The sequence below is a fragment of the Solea solea genome, chromosome 11, assembly GCF_958295425.1.
Source record: "Solea solea chromosome 11, fSolSol10.1, whole genome shotgun sequence".
Lineage (NCBI taxonomy): Eukaryota > Metazoa > Chordata > Actinopteri > Pleuronectiformes > Soleidae > Solea > Solea solea.
In genome coordinates this window covers 9,809,987-9,823,569 of record NC_081144.1, presented here as the reverse complement: position 1 = coordinate 9,823,569, position 13,583 = coordinate 9,809,987, and the positions used below count along the sequence as shown (strand labels likewise).

Here is a 13,583-nt window from a genome sequence, read left to right as displayed (position 1 = left end):
TCCTTACAAGACGTACATACAAGTGCACCTCTGTCTTGCCACATAGGACACGTGTGTGCACCTTTAAAGAAAATTTAATATATTTAAAAAATATATTTTGAAACATATTTTCAACTTTGAAAACCTGGGACAGGAGAATAAAAGTGAAACAAATATGAATTTAACAAAATAATTCCACATTTACCAACAAACTGTGTCAAGTGAATGAATCAGTATGTTGATTTCTGCGGGTGACTCGGTCTCTCTTTGTTTCTACGACCCGGGTTGTGTCTGACTGGTCAGCACAGTGTCTCAGTGTGGTTTATAGTCTCCAGGTTTTCAGGCTGCATGACTCATCTGCTTTCCTTGTTAATGAAGCCACATCATCCTCATACCCCCAGAGACGTGCGAAATGTCTGATGTCAAAATGACCGGGTGCCAACAAAACAACAACCCAAATAAGCAAAGATGACAACAACAAGACAACAAAATAGGAAGATGAATGGAATAATACATGAAAGCAGAGGCGCAACACCGCTGTGATGGCCTCTGAAAAATGTTTGTTAAAACAAATCCACATACATGAGTGATTCCCCTTTTTTAATTTGATCCTGACTCATAAGATTCTGAAGATAAGAGGCCTTCAGCCCAGACTTCCTATAGTCGAGTATGAATGTCGGTGGCTTCAAGCTGTTGTCATTCAGATTTGACCAAAACAGTCAAGAGCAGATCTGCCCCAGATATATGGCAGAGTTTAAATGTTCCATGTGTGAAATTAAATGATGCTTTCAGGGTAAACATCAAACCAAAAAGACACAGAACAAAAAACCTGAAGACAAGCAAACGTACTAAACATTATCAAGTGTGCTGAGCTGCCTTTGAAAAAAGAAATGCACAGGTCATCAAGAATTAACCACAACAAAGAAAACGAAGAAAAAAAACATGTGGCAGTGATGCTGAGCTTCACATCAAATACATACAGAAATATGCAAGATCAAAAGAGCATGTGTCCAGTGAGGATTCACCAAAAACACACAGCACATCAGTCCTACCCAGTCTGTCCACACAACCAGTCCTCTCATCTGTGTGTGTGTGTCTGTCTGTGTGTGAGTGCGTGTGTGTGTGTCCACCTAGTGGCTGAGAGGGGGAGAGAGAGAGAGAGAGAGAGAGAACCTGCATATGATTAGTTCTGCTTCAACTAAGACTCAGATCACACATGTTTTTAATAGATGAAGGTATATTATTAAATTCATTAAAAGGTAAACTATGTATTTTCCCCCCACATATTTATTTGACTTCTATGTCCTGAAAGTTCCCTGCAAATTCCAAACCAAGAGAAATCTGCCGTGTTTTTTTAAATGACACAGCGCTCTCTTTCACTTTGATGGCATCACATCTGCTCTGCACAAGGATCAGCTGTGCGATTTCCTGTGAGACGTGATAAGAAATTCTGCCCTTTTATCCAGATTTGATGCACGTTTTCGTAATGCAGGTTCTTTTCATGGTAGATTTCAGATGTATGGAGGAGTTTTATTGTCAGACGTGTGGATTTTTCAAGTTCAACTAATCAAAGGATTGTCAGTGCTGATAAGCCCCACACGACTCTCAGCACGGAGGAGGTGTTTGGATCTATTTTGAGCTGCACACAGGAAGTGCATTGGATTTTGACCAGGTAACACTGAAGTGAAACCACTGCAAATGGGTTGAAGTGCGACTAAAAACACAAAGAAGTGCCCACAAACAGTTTTACAAGTGAATTTAAAAAAAACAGTTTGATGGGATAAACTCTTCTCGTCTCTTGAGTGGCAGCTTATCCTGTGTCCACTGTTTAAAATACACTGTGCAAAATAGTTTCATTCATTTTGGTGTTTTTATCCAGATTCAACCACCTGATGTGCTTGATAAAGAGAGGAGGGACTTTTTTTCCCCCCCTGGTAAAATTCTACGGAATGATTAACAAGGAGGGAATTTTAACTAGAAGAAGCTGACTGCCTCGACAGCAACGAATTCCGTGATGCCATGACATCACTAAACTATGTGTTTTGTTGTTGTTTTTATTGATACATATTATATAAATTAAGGATGGATGGATGGATAATTTAATTTTTACATAAGATATAAAAGTTTATCTGAAGGCCTCCGCAGTTTTTTTTAATACACAATCCTTCTTTGCTGCTTTGTTGGAAAAGGCTAAACACATGGAAGAGGCCAAAATGTACAAAAAGTAAATTTTTTATGTTTGCCTGGGGTGGAAAGGTGCATCAATAAAAGAATAATTGTATGTGCACAGAAATGAGGAGACTTTTGGTTTGCACACGAGACAAGACAAACTTAGCACAGTGTTCCTTTCTTTGCTCTTCTCACAGTTTTAACATCAGTCGTTCCTCATAAAAAGTCTTGATAAGAGATTGGTTAACATTAGAACTTCAAAAATGTGGGTATTTTGCCGACAGGGAACCAAACTCACTGACTGAATCCAAGCCCTGTTCAGGAAAACACAAAGAGGGACTGTGAAAGTAACAAGACTGACACTTTCTCTAAATCTGATTTTTAGTACAACATTCTGTCTTAAAAACACACAGTAGACTTTGTCTCTGACATTGGGAAGGATGACTCTTAATGGCTGATATGAGCAGGGGGTTCGATTGCAGCAAGATAAAGAAGGCTGCTTTAAAGTGCTTAAGAACCCAATTGGAAGAGTCACGTGAGCCAGGAGCTCGGCACGCAAGCAGTTAACCACTGGTATTCACTGAGAAAAAGCCTGTCAGGAGATCATCATACCTCTAGTGTGTCAGATATTAACGCTCACAGACATCTGTATGGCATGAATGGGACATTGAGGGAGTAGCTTCCCTTCTAAGAGGGTCAAAGGCTGAACAGTCCAACATGACCTGAATGAGGGCCAGTCACATGGTCCCCTGGAGCTAACACAAGGGAATGAGCATAACTCTCCACATAAAAGGCCTATTGTCACCCAATCCACCATACACTTTTCGCCAAGTGCGGATCTTCACTAAGGGCTCACAAAAAAAAACTCAGTGGTAATGTGGAGCTAAAGAGAGACAGACACTAAGAATGTCAAGATAAATTGTGTCTTACTGGAACAAAAACCTGCCTGAGGGAAAGAAGCTTCTCCTACAGGCAAACAGGACGCTGACATATGACTGATTTAGCATGTGCTATAAAACAGGACCTGTCACACCGTCCCCAACGTTAAGCAACAATGACTCTTTTTCAAACCGGCAATTATACAAAAGCAGCTGTGCTAATTATGTAAAATGAAGCTCAAAACAAAGGAACATATGAGCCAAACACAAGTGACAGAAAATGATTAGTCAACTCAGTGACTGAGACATCAACCAAATAATCTACTGTAAATAAAATAATAAACTTAGTGCTATGAGTCATTTTAAATGTAGGAAGAGAACTAATGCTGGCTGCTGCTGCTGCTGTGACACTACCTCACAGAAATCACCTGTAAGCAAAGAAATTAAAATGAAATAAACCTGGTTCCAGCTTGTCAACTGTTTTGATTTCAAACTAATGTAGAAACTGTGACTAAATGCAACTAGAGCTTCCACTAATTTGATCACTGATTAATTGTTTTAGCCTTTATTCAAAGCAAAACAAAGTCTTCATGGTTCAAATCATAAGAGACTTGGGCTTGGGTTTTAAAAAAATATTTTTAGGCAAAAAAATACATGAACTTATTCCTTGATGTTTCCCTTTAATAGTCACATATTGTAGTAAAACAGAGAGGATGACCACCGGATGTCCTCTCCCCTCTCTGGAGGAACGGAACACTTCCCACTGAAGAAAAGGAGCTCAGGACGTATTAAACGATCCATCCCACTCTGGTCACTCAAGTGTTTGAATGCTGCCCTCAAGTAGACGGTTCAACGCAATCAAATCAAGGACAAAGAGACTTTTAAAAAACGTTTTGATGCAAAAGCCATGACAACACTGAACGCTGCTTAGCAACTGATGCCGCTGTTCAAATTAATGCTGCAATAAACATTTGTGCAATTTCAAATCTTAGAGTTGTATTTATTTTACCTTTTTATTATAAAGACATTTCATATATATGAATATATACATATTTCTCTATGTTGTTGTTTTTGCGAATGTTTACACTGAAAAGTTTGCATCCTATTTCATTTCACACAGACTGATTCTGATCATAAACAAAATGATTCATCAAAATCAGCCTAAACGAGGGGTTGCTGCAGAAAGGAACACTGATGATCCGTTAGCAGATGGTCCACCGTTACCATTTGAGCTCGGATGGCGCGCGGAGCCAGGGACGTGTCAGAGAAATCCTGAATTCATGGTTGTAAATCAGACTCTCTGGGCACAAACCCCCATTGAGAGGGAGACAGTTTAATGGGGAGTAATGTGCACAGCTCCATGTAAGGATGGAGCACTAATCCACCTCCAAGAAATGTGACACTCGGACCCTCGGTGAGGAGATGTGCAGCGTCTACATCTGAGACAATAAAATCCCCACTAGTGCCAGTGGAGGCCTCTTGTGTTAATTTGCGTAAAGCCTTGACTAAGTCAGATCTCATTAAGAAGTCAGGAGTTGTAGTTGACGTGGTGTGATGGACGGGGGGGGGGGGTTTGGTTTCTGTGGTCTATTCCACACAGAAACACAACATCACTATACAGTCTTTTTCTCTTTCATTCTTAAAAGGTTTTCCATTCGTCTTCACCCAAAAGAACCCCCCCCCATACGACAAAAAACGCTGTAGTACATATGCCAGGCCTGTATGTGGCGCTGTAACACTGCTACAAAAATACACCAAAGACAGCGGAGGAGGCGTTCAGGGCCAGAGGGACTACTAGAGACAAAAAATGTTAAAAGTTAACATGGACCAAACAATCACCAAACACAACACAAGACAAGGAGGACAACGATGACCAACGTGGTGAGGGAGAATGCAAGAGAGAGGTGAGTCTATGACATCATCATTCCCCCAATGTAGTGCATTGGTTGTATACATGAAAACGCAAGAGTGGCGTTTTGAGGTTTTTCCAAAAATAGCATTTCACTGCTTTCACCAAAGCACTATTTCCATGTGGATAAAAAAAAACTTCAAACTGATTCTCCTGAACTTGTTTTCCTGTGTGTTCAGTGTACATCATGTTTGGTGAGATAAGAATGAATTTGTTTATCTTTAGCAAAGATTTCCTGGAGGTCAGTGAATGTGAGAGGCCTGTCAATCATCTAAGAGGGAGCACCTGTGTGTACAACGGGCATTTGTAGGAGCCAGAGCTACAGTATCAGCTGCCTCAGGTTTCAACTACTTACACAATCTATCAGCGAGTCTAAAATATGGATTTTCATATCCATTAACAGATTCTGGAGGGAAGACACTGACGGCAACACAAGCAGCAGTAAAATGACGCTCACTCCTCCTCACTCTCATGCTTCACGGGGGTTTGCCCTGGAAATGATGACAGAGATGGATAAAGCCGTGTTGGAAATGTTTTGACTAATGCACAAACAATACTCAACAAAACATATAACAATACGCTCATTGTTTGTAGACATTTCAATGCAGAAATATTAAATATTATAGCTTATATTTTCAACCGTCAGTCGGGGGAAAACAGGATCACTTGCTTCAATGCTACTATGACTTTGTAACTGCTGTACATATAAATAAGCAGTTGTTTGGTGATCACATTATGATGTGTCAAAGGTGAGTCACAACTTGACCCTCTCATTGTCTAAATGTTAACGTTTATATAATCCAATTATCACCTCGTCACAAAGTTGTAATATAATGTCCATGTACAGTGAAAATACAGAAACTCAACTCATTTTCTATGATATCAAACTAAATTAGTTTGGGTTTTGGAAATTGTGACATCATCTTTTATTATTATTTTCTACATCCCATAAGCCAAACAATCAATCAGTTGTTAAGAACACAGATGTGAGATTAATCAGCGCTGGAAATAATCAGTGGTTGTGGCACTGGTAACATTGTTTTTATCACAGTCTCATTCCAGAGCTATGATGACCTTAATAAATCCCTCACATGTGAAAGGATTCAAAGTTTGCTCTCCGGGTCATTTCAGCAATCATAAAATCCCGGTAATGAAAACCATTTGTCATGGCCGCTGTAAAGGCAGGTTTCATACCACAGTAAATACTCCACAGAGAGGAGGGGTCTCCTGCCAACCAGACTACGAGCCGTGTATTCACACTGCCTGCCAGAGGAGCAGCTGCGTTTTGTCCGGCTCCACACTACATTTCCATGTGTGTCAGCAAACGTCCTTTTTTTTTCACACCAAACTACTGAACCCTGACATGACTGGAAAAAATGTGAAGGTTGAACAAGACACACTGCTGCGGCCAGACAAGTTAATCCAGGTCATAACCAGCCATCATGTCCCGTTTATTGAGTTGCTATGGAAACATGAGAACACTGTAAAACAAAGGTATCATGATGCAAGGCAAACAGGTTATCTCACTATCTTTGGGCTGAACATAGGTTTTTCCAAAGATGCCTCACTTTTAAATGGAACACCATGGTGAACTGAACTGCAGCGATGAAAATTGTCCGAATTAAGTTAATAAATCTATTCACACTGCTGCGATAACTGCTTTTCCATGACTACAGCCACATGGAGCGTAAATGACTGTTCAGTATAAAAGAAAAAGCCCAGCAAACATAACAGAACCAGACCCAAAACAGATTATATTTTGAAAATAATCATTTTATCCTGCTTCTGTGATCAGCTGCTCTGGCCATGCACCATAGCTCCAGGACAGGGAGAGGGTAAAAAAAAAGTCTTGACTAATCTGCTCTTAAAAATGAAAACACACCCCAAAACAGTCAAAGCTGAGCAGAATTAAGTAATAACACAAGAATCACGCAGACTACAGAGCAGAGGTGACATGAGTGCAATCACGGTGTCGTCAGATGACATCGGTGAATCAACTCACTTGCAGAAAAAAGGGCAATTTATCGTGCAAGAGCACAGCCATCATCTGCTTCAAGAGCTCCTGATTTTTTAAATACAGTATGTATATGTATATATGCGTGTATGGCAAGATGACAAATCATTTCAGCTTCAGGATATCTGAGGAAATAAAGTTAGCGGCCGTGTACACTGGAACTGAAGACCTGAGAATCATAATTTCTTGATCATACTAAATATTACACTTATATTTCTTGAAAAAGTAATTGTGTTCCATGTAATGACCTTCGCTGGATTAATAAACCAAGACTTCAAGCAAGAAGTCAACCAAGAATCACCAAAGTCAGGCACGGTGAAGCTGGTAAACCAGAACGTACACTTAGTTTACATACTTTGGGTACTTAAAGAACAAAGACGACAGCCTAAAGAAGGTACAGGACAAGTGGTGAAGCTATGGACGTTTTCTCCACATATGGCCACATCTGGCCACCAGCCGCAGCGGCTCAGAGCTGACCGGGAGTCTGTCGCACAAGGCACACTCAGCATCTACATCCTCTTCACAAGGTCTGGCCAAGAGGAAAACCTATTTATGGTACAGAATAAAGGATAATATGGAGAGTTACATATGGAGATCCTTGTTGAAGCCTCTGAACAATCTGCTCTCCATCACACTGACATACACAACCTCCACGGGAAGAGCACTGTGTGTTTTTCAAAGTCCTATAGGTCGGACTGATGGAGAGCTTTTGAAACAGGAAGCTCATGAGAATTTCAAAACACTGAGCCAGCAGCATTTCAGTAAGCACCTTGTGGGAGAGGGTTTAGGGGCTGAAGGGAGGGTCTATAAAGCTCCTCAATAACAGCTTATTTCAAGACAAATGAAAATAAACTGCAGGGGTGCACAAAGACACAGTGTTCGACACAGGACAGAGAACAGCCTGACACAACCTCCACTGTCGATGTTAATCTTTATCTCAATTCAGCTGATCACGGCTCATAAATCTGAGCTGAGATTTTTTACAGATTGTGTTTGCACCAAAAAAATGAGCAAAATTATAGACATTCAATGGTTTTGTGGCCAAACCGGATGTGATGGAGACCTGGTTTGCCTGAATTGATTAAAGCTACATTCCAAGCAATATTTTCTCTGGCCGAACTTATGAATTGAATGTTTGTTCCAGCTGCAAAAGCTAACGTGGTGTTTTGCCAACTTCAATGTTTATGTGACCATGGATTCCTCTGTAGGGTGGATTTTGAATGAGACCTCAGCATTTGGTGGGAGCGCTCTTGCATACTATTGGGATTCCTCAAACATAGTCAATCATCCATATTTTAGAGGCCACATTTGACACCGCGGGCTGCAGCGCAGTTCATGTGAGGATGGGAAACACAAAGCTGAGGCTTTAGGCCGTTCGCCTCGACTTCTTCAGCTAATATTCTCACTGATGTGCATACGAATATCTCCATCACAGCTCGAGTCCAGGCGGCTGGGTTCAGTGGCGAGAAAACAAAGGACTGTGGGAAGAAAGGGTGCGGGCGAAGATAACTCCTTTGATCAAAATGTGTGCTTTGTGTGTGTGTAAACAGTTGTGAAGATGATCTCTTGTGCAGTCCTCCCTCCTGCTGTGAGCTTTGCTATATCACGCCAACACCACGGAGTAACTGATGAATATTTTGTGAAGCTAATCCAAACTCCAGCAGTGTCTTTGTATCACCACTGTAACTACAGTACCTGCATGCATCAGACAATGAAAGGGCAGAACTGATAGCTGATAAGGAGTGGTCCCAGCCCCTGCCTCGCATATCTTCAAAGCAGTGTCGTTAATGGGGGGGGGGGGTGGGCCGAGATAGGCCGACTACAGGAGGTTCTGACCTGTCTGCGCACCCCAACTAGACTTCAAACCGACCAAATCGCTATCCCGTTGCTCTTTTTTCTCTGTAAAACTGGTGACCAACATAATAAAGTGATATTTCACAGACAGACTGACCTTGAGAGTCCATAAGGTCGATTCCAACTCAATGCATTTTTTTTTACATCACTATTAACTGATTATTATTATTATATTAACATTTTGGGGTTTTAGATTCCTTTTTTCCTCGTATTTATTCGACAAACTATAAACAAACTGACAAACTGGCTGATTGTACGCAATTCCATTGTCAGTTGCAGTTGATAAAAGCGTCTGCTAAATGACATGTAATTTAATGTAATGTAATAAATCAAGTACATTCAAACTGGTACTTAATCATCAATTAATATTATCATCAGTTGCACTGTGTGCTACATTTCAGGGGCTTAGCATTTATTTTCCTTATGGATTACTTTGATGACTCTCTGATGATTTTGGATAAAACAATGAAAACAGATCATAAAATGTCAGTGAATAGTTTAAACGACCATCACAGTTATATTTTGAAATGTCCAGTTTACATTCGTACAAATCATACCTTCATTATAAGATTAATTATAAGAGTAGGAGTTTTTCTCTGAGTGAATTGGCAGATTTTTTTCTTCTCCTATCTTCTTGTTTGGTCCAAACAAATGTTCCAAAAGTTTTCACAACTGAGAGATATGTTTTCAAGACTTTTTTGCCAGAGTGGCAAAAATCAGCTTCCTTTTAGAGCAGAAGTAAAGATAGCGTGTTCCTTTTTAAGTTGTGTCATCATAACGGATTGCGTTACATTTTCTGTCAATGAACAAAACCAATTATTTACCTAACCTTTCACGTTTTGTGGCCAACTCCGACGCCTGATGACCGACTTAATAACGTAAACTGGTAAACAGAACCAAGAGCCACATTAAACACTTACTCCATGCCACGTTTCCCTTTTGTAATAAAGTCTGAACACTGTATGTAGCATCTGTGAGAAGCGACTATAACAAGATGTGGGACACAAAGGCGTGCAGAACATCTGTGAACAATTAGAGGCGAACAGAGCGAGTGAGTCCTTACACTGCCCATTACACTTGAATAAGTCACTGGCTTGGCTTTTCATGATGTAATGCGGTACAGCTTGGATATGCAATCTCACAGTTGCACAGGGACAGAGCGCTCGCAGAACTTCAATCGAGCTGAAACATGGGCGCGCGCAGTCCATAAACGTAATCTGGTGAATGTAGAGTGGAACCACATTTATCCACAGATCCTCCTCAGCAGATCTGAGGTCATTCCTCACAGCACCAGAGGGTCCTCGTGTTCTTGACCAAATAACGTATCAAATGTGACACATTTCAGACCTTATTTCTGAAATCCTCCCTGTCTCTACAGCTCATGTTTAAACTATTTCATGTACATGAATCAACTAGATGAAACAATCGTAGAAAAATGTGATCAGGTCAAAAAAAACAAACAGAGAGTTGCAACAGTGCACGCTTTGACAAGTGTTGTTGCCTCACTTATTAGTTTGACCCTCACGCGGCCTAAAGACACACTCACGTACAGTGTGTTAAGTATTAGGATTTCTCTCTATTTATTCACAACATAAAGAACAGAGTGCATAAGGTCTATGTATTGAATGTGGATGGGGCATCTTTATCACTATTATCCCACTGTAAACTCCCTCTTCTTCGGCCAGGTAACTTCTGCCCTCCTTCTCTGTAGAACCTCCCACCAGCTCCCTCGGTAAATCTCTAAATCACATGCAAGGTCATCATGTGTTAATGACAAATCCTGGACAATGTCTGGACCCAGTTCTCCAGACAAGGAGCTCACAGAGAGCTGACTATAAGACGTGTGAATAAGGGCATGATTTTGAAACATCACAGCTAGTTCAGAGCCAATCATGGCTCAACTTGCAACTTGCACATATACAGTAAGTAAGTGGTAAAAACTGAGAGTGGACTCATTATGGCCAGAGATGTCTTATGACGGGTTCATTTTCCATTGACCTGATCACTTTTTTCCCAAACTAATCTTATTAAATACTGCTTTAAAAATAGAAAAGAGGCAAAGTAGTAATACGAGTGCTTTCTTTCATCTTTATGAGGACCAAACATTGTTCCATAGATGACCTCTCAATTTTAGATAAGACCATCAAATCCCCTTTGATTTAAAAAAAAACAAAAAAAAACAGGTCCATCACTTCATTCCAGTCATAAAGTTTAAGTTTCTATTGGTCTCTGTGCCACTGAGGCTAAAAGAATTTCTCACATAAACGACATTTGCCTGCAACTGCCAAAAACATCATACTGCAGCATTACATCAACTGACAATTTGGAAACGACATGAGTGATACGTCAACTCCCTTAAAAGCTGAAAGATTCATTGAGCATTTCACAAGAGATCTTCAGGAAAACTTAAATATTTTACAGCCTGAATGCCAGCCATTTTTAGAGCCGATGATTTAAACAAAAAGACTTCAAACGAAATTCATTCTTATTTCTTCTGATGTAAAGCTTGGTCTTTGATCAGAAAATGTTGAGACAATGAGAACAGCATGAGGGTTATATCTGATCTTAAACCAAAAAAGCACAGATGATGAAACATGGGTGTTTGTCTGAGCTGCAACTGGAGATTATTTTCAAAATCGATTAATCTGTCCATGATTTTCTTGATTAATTAGTAATTCATTAATGAGTACTTGTTTGGTCCGTAAAATGTCAGAAAATGTTGATACATGTACAGATAAATGTTAATCTGTGTTTTCCAAACCTGGAAATGATAACGATTATTCTGTTCCAATGATTACTTTGTGAATAATAAATTTAGTAATCGATTCATCCAATAATTGTTGCAGCCCTACGTCCACACAAAAATATCTTAAATGCTTTGAATCATAAACAGTTCTACAACTTATTATATTATTATTACTGGTTTCACGTGTTTTATTGCCAATAAAAATCACCCACAGGTTCCAAACAAACAAGAAACAATCCACTGCCCCGAGACCAGAATGCCACTCAGAAAATGTGGAGCATTTCACATTTACTGAAAAGCAGCATTGTTAACGTTTGATTGAATAACACGTATTTACTGCCAACAGAACATATCCTGATGTGCGTGGGCAATGTGGGCAACAATCAAACTGATTGGTGTCACTGAAAAACACAATTTGCAGTAATCTCATTACAGCTGCGAGCATGAAAAATGATCTGTGACTGTCTGACAACACTAATCGTGACAGTCTGCTGTGTTTCATTTAAAATATGATGCTTTTGAGTTCTATCGACCAAATGTGATGATGATGATGATGACAGACATCATCAGTGTTTGACATTTCATATTCCAGATGATTTATTGATTCATTAACAATGATAGTTAATTGTAGTGGTGGTGCAACTCACAGCCTGTCAGCATGGACACATTGACCAATATCATTCCTGCTCCATTACAGATATTATATGTTAGTCAGTGTTTAATTCAAAATTCTAATTTAAAGCCCATTAGTTATAGTTGATGATGATTTGCGATCAGTGGGAACAGTCATTTTTACATAATTAGTCTAATTTTCATTAGAAAAACATATTTAAAATGATTACTGTGTGATATTTGTGCGATCTGAGAGAAACAAAGATGTTCTCTTCAGTCTGTGAAATGATCACCTTCACTTTAGTTTAGATGTTGGAAAATCACCTCGTCATCCTAGACTGAGACTAAAGACTAAAAGCTGCAATAAACATGGATCCTGCAGGAAAAGAATCTGGCTGACAATAAAACCAAAGATTATATTTGATTAAATAAATCTATAACTACATATTACATAAACCAGGGTGGTTAATCCTCCACTGCGTCCCCGCTGCAGATGCACTGACATCTTAATTTATTCTCTAACATCTTTACTGAGCGGCTGATGTGGTCTAATTACACTAAAGCCTGGTGGTGGACAGGGAGTATATCAATGTCTCTGGTCCTGGAGACTGCATTAAAGGGAGAGTTAAGGTTTTTTAAGTAGCGTTGCAAAAGGTACATATGCATATTGAATGTACTACATACATTAAACAATGTTCAGTGCACCGCCTGTTTGGCAAGGGAGACGGCAGAAAATATTCAAAACATAGCTAACAGTTACACTGTTGTTGCTCTGGTTTTTTCAGTTGGCCCTTCCACAACACACTTCTCTAATGTCCCTGTTCACATTAAAAGGACATGGAAATCATGTTGCGGTTCTCCTGTCTATGAATGCTGTCAGTTCACCTACTGTATATAGCACTAAACAACGCCATTTTGGCAGGAAGCCACGTTCTTCAAATCCATACACATAGGTAACCAGCAGCATATATACCAGCAGGTCATTTATCAGGCAAAAAGTGAAGATGTAAGGAACAAGCAAACAGGCGAGCATTTTTACTAGATCACCGACGATCACAAAAGACCCATAAAACTCACTCAAAGAGTGCAAAGCAGCATTTTGTACTTGGTTGCTCAGACTCCGGCCATCGTATGCACATCACAATGTCCGAAAAGGGAATGGAATATTCATAAATATGAGATCCTCAGTGTGTGCCCTCTCATTGGCCAATCGACATGCTGAATCGGCTGTAAAGCTATCAGCAGGAGCCAGGGCCAATGGTGCTGCATATGCCAACAGCATTCAATGGCCAATTATGTAATTTTGTGAAATATTCTGAGCCCATTTAGAAGGAAAATAGAAAATCGAGCACAGCACATGTGAGTGGACAACAGTGTGATTGACAGCTGGTATTGTCCAATAGGAGCCCAATAATCTGTAGA

General features: G+C 39.9%; 1 protein-coding gene across 1 annotated transcript in view; it reads right to left on the bottom strand.

Moving 5' to 3' along the window:
* The window catches only part of nckap5l (NCK-associated protein 5-like), a 54,054-nt gene that overhangs the window by 39,629 nt on the left and 842 nt on the right, over window positions 1–13,583 (bottom strand). The window lies entirely within an intron of this gene.